Here is a 4,561-nt window from a genome sequence, read left to right on the forward strand (position 1 = left end):
ACCCTCTCAAGGCCCCCCACACCGTTGCCGATGTGGTATTTGCTTTTGATTTCGTAAATGGAATGTAGACACATGCAATACCTCAAATGAAGACTCTACTGACTCAAATGGGGAATGTTGCCGTGGTAACTCTTCAAAATGAATCACCTTCGTTGCTGATTTGATGAAGCTTTGGATCTGTCTCGATGAGGGGTTGCTAATGTGCCATCAAGGGATAGATTTGTGGCTGATTTGCACTCCTTATGTGAGAGGAAACAAGGGTTGAAAGCAGGCCTCAAAAACACAGCCAAGGGGATCCCAACCAACCCTCTCAAGAGCCCTCCGCACCGTTTTTTTTTTTTTTTTTTTCGAGAAAAAGATCCTTCTATTAGTTAATGAAACTGCCCATAGGGCTACAACCACCTCTTCAAGAGAGGGCTACAACAACCATGATGGGGAGACTCTCCCAATGAAAGAACAACATATGTACAATGAGGCTAAATCAAGAGATGGGAGGAGGGAAAAGCCACATAGGTGGTCGGTAGTGCCATCGGAGTACACCCTGGACCATGGTGTAGAAAGGCCCAGGACGCTAGAGTCGAAGGAAAGCCTCTCTGCGCTCCTGCATGCGGTCGGAGCTGCCCTGTAGTCTCTCGAGCTGTCCTCTGAGAGTGTGGATCAGCTCTAGCCAAAGATCGCGAATAGTCTCTGCTGGTGGCACAGGGCGAGCCTCAAAGATGCGGAAGCAATGGGCCCGCCAGATGAACCAGAGTGTCAGGCCACTGATGAGCTCCCAACACTCCTCTCTCTCACTGCACCACTCCTGTGGAGTAAGATCTGTGGAAGGCTGGAGTGTAGGTCGCCCCCCCTGCATCACTATCATCCTGCTGGTGGAAGATAGCTCAAACTGAAGTGCCGGGCCCGTGAGGGTGGACCAAGCCGCTGCTCCCTAAGTGTACTGTCGAGCCGTGGAGAGAGTAGGCATCAGTCGAAGAACACGAAGCCACACATGCTGTGCCAAAGGACAATCCCAAAGACGGTGACACTGACTCTCCACAAGATGGTCACAAGCTGCACATGCGGCCGAGAGACCACTTTGCACTAGCCAGCTCTCCCAACTGCTGTAGCTCTGTGTGCGACCAGCCACTGAAACAAGGTGACTCGCCTCGACTGTCTGGAGTCCCACAACCTCTCCCAAAAGGCTGCCAAGAACTCAGCTATGAGATTCTCCTCCTGCCAATGAGGTGCTGCAGCCGGGCGAGCCTCTCTCTGTGCTGCTAGTATGTGACGTCCCAGTCGAACAGTGTACTGAAAGAACGAGACACCTGGGTGGTGTGCAGAAGAGAAAGGGTCCCTCCAAAGCCACTCTCCAGGATCCCACTGTACTCGTGCCAGTGGACAGCACTCCCAAGACCATAGTCTCCAGTGTCCAGTCTCAAGAGCTACTGGGTCAGGATCGATGACACTAGTCCTCCCACAGATGCCCACCACTCGGATCCTCTGAAAACAACACTCTGCCAACTGCGGGGCCTCTACTGCAACTCGCTGTAAGCGTCCCTCACCCTGTAACTCGAAAAAAAGGGATGGAACAGTCTCTGAGCAGGCTGGGACTGAGATGAGAACCTCCAGTCGTGTGACGGCTCCCATCCACCTGGGTGCTACTGGCTCGAGAGGTGTGAGCCACTCAGCTGGAACTGCCTCTAAGATGTCCTGGCACATGCTCTACACCCCTCTCATGCCCTGTCTGGAAACCTTGCAACTCCTCTGACAAGCCTGAAAACTCTAACCAGTCACCTAAAGAGCGCGCTGAACCCGTTTCCATGGGACCCGAGGAAACATGAGGCCGATTACCAACCAAGTGGCCTTCTCTGAGTGCTAACCATGGGGTTCCAAACAAGGGGCTGTCATAGGCGCTCCTCCGTGCAAGTAGGCTGTCGCTGCTCCAGGCCTCACCTCAAGTGCTCCCAAGATCGAAGCAAACTCACAGCGAAGTGGTCCTCCAATCTCTTGCTCAAACCAACTCTGCGCATCTCTGTGAAGATCCATCTGGTTGAAGGTCGCCAGGGGCCTCCAGCCTGAGGCACCCTAGCACGAAGCTGCTGTAGCAAGAACTCCTTCCAGGGCTCCTCACGTGGAAGAAGTCCTCTGACTATGAACTTCCCAAGAAGGGCTCTGTTCTGCTGTGCTGGGTCAATGATCCCAAGCCCTCCCTGTGAACAAGGAAGAGTTATGACCTACCAAGCCACTTTGACTCGGGCTATCTGAGTGTCACGTCCTGACCAAAGGAAGTTCTTGATCAACCTCTCTACCTGGCTGATACAAGAACTCGAGAAGATCCAGCAAGAAGTGATGTACCACATAGTCGCCACAACACCTGGTTGGCCACTACTACTCTGCCAGCCAAAGAAAGTCGTGCTGAGCTCCAGTGTAACAACTTCCTCCTGATAGCAGGAGGAGGGGAGCAATCTGCTGCTCGGGAGACAAGTCTAGACCAACCTGACAACCCAAGTACCGAACTGCATTCCCTGGGGGAATCCACCTAAAACCCTCTCCTAGCATCCAATCGGGCACAGGAGCACTACCAATTGAGAAAGCCATTGTCTTTCTCCAGTTGATCAGTGCGCCAGATGCACAACCGAAGGTCTTAAGAGCCTGCTCACACCTGTGAAGGTTGGCCTCCTGGCCATCCAAATACAAGGCTGAGTCGTCAGCAAACTCAGCGTCCAGAAGCTCATCTTCCCGAATAGGAAGCGCTAAGCCCCGCAAACCAACCTACTGCGACACCAAGAACCTGCTCATTGCCTTAGCATAGAACAGAAAGAGGAAGGGGGCAAGAGGGCAGCCCTGTCTGACTGAACGTGTGAGCATGAAACGATGGCCTCTACCTCCTGACAAAAGTACCTGACTGTGTGCTCGTCTGTACAAAGCTGACACCCCTCTGATCCAAGCATCTGAGAAGCCCATCCTTCGTAGAGTGCCCTCCAGAAAGTCCCAGTCAACTCTGTCGTAGGCCTTCTCAAAATCGAGAAGAAGAATCACCAGATCCTCACCACGAAGCCTCGAAGAAAGTACCAGTCACTCTGTCACCCACCTGCGTCCACTGAGATGCATGTCGGTGAAAAGCAAACTCATGGCGCCGCTCCTCTGTGCTACCAAGCTCTTGGCGAGCCTGCTGTAACTGCTCCTCCAACCAAGGACTGTTTGGATGCTGTTCCTGCATCCTCTGTAAGGAAGCAACGCCCCGTCTGAGACGCTGCTCCTCCTCTATCGTTGCAGTCAGGTGAGTCAAAGACTGCTGGAGAAAGAAACGACTAAGCTGAGCTAGTCCTGAGGCCACTCTGTCAGCAGGAGAATCGTGCATGTCCAAGCTCTCTGTCCAAAGAGCCTCTGCTCGCTCTCTGAGTGCAGAGTCCAGCAAGACCCTCTCAGGGATGCGTAGCATCGTGCTTCCGCGCCTCTGCCTATCTGTGACTGTGAGGATCACTGGTGCATGGTCCGAGAAGGAAGTCCCTGTCAGGATGCCAACTGTCCCACCCGAGTCACAGAAAAAGTCACCAGTGTAGAAGCGATCTATCTGCTATAGATTCACTCCTCCCACTCTGCGGTCCGAACGAGAGAAGGCCAGGTTGTCTGGGGGGCCTCACAAAGCTAGAGTGCCGCCACACATCCGAAACCCTTAGAGTCATACAAAACTTCTCCCAAGCTGCCAGCTCAACTCCCTGCACAGTAGCGTGGCTACCACCAATCCTATAAGAAGGGTCCTCCAACATGTTGAAGTCACCCCCAATGCACCACTGCTCTGCTTGCAGCAGAGACTCAACAATCTGTGACCAAAACTCTGCTCGTGCACTCACCACATTGGGCGCATATATGTTCAGGAAGCCCACAAGGCAACCCTGAACCTGCATAGTGATCCACTGAGCCCTGCCTGGCACAATAATCCCTCTGCCCACAATGGCCTGCTGTAGATACTCCGCAATAGTCATACATACCCCACCCTGGATGCCTCCAGGTCCAAAAGCAGCTGACCAAAAAGTCTCATAGCGACCACGCAAAATCTGACCACAACGCCGAATGCGGCTCTCACAAAGATAATTCTCCTGCAACGTAAGAATGTCAATCTTACCACCCACAAGGCATCTCTGCAGCTCCTGACGCAGCCGACCCCTTTGTCGCTAAAACTGGGGCCCTCCTAATCCTTGCACATTCCATGAGATGATCCTCATGGAGTCATTGAGAGAAAATAGATGCTGCAACAACAGCCAACCTCGCTATCTTGAGGCCGGTTTGGATGGGGAGTAATCCGCATCCGAACGACCTCTAGACAAGCGTGCAAGAAGTGACCGTCCCGCCCAGGCCCAAGCCAAGCGTGCAGCCCGAAGAGCTACATCCTCTGTCCAAGAATCCTCATGCACAAAAATTAACACGGAGGGCACTGAGTGTCAGAAAACAAGTGTACCACAATGTGCCTGCAACTTGCTGCATCTGAAGGTGTCACGCTGAACTTGGCAAGAGGCCAAAGTGTCTGCACCATATCTGTCACTGCTAAGTCCCCTGTGTGATGTGAGAACTCAATAGCCTG

This window comes from Adiantum capillus-veneris, chromosome 4 (genome assembly GCF_014529385.1).
Source record: "Adiantum capillus-veneris isolate H3 chromosome 4, ASM1452938v2, whole genome shotgun sequence".
Lineage (NCBI taxonomy): Eukaryota > Viridiplantae > Streptophyta > Polypodiopsida > Polypodiales > Pteridaceae > Adiantum > Adiantum capillus-veneris.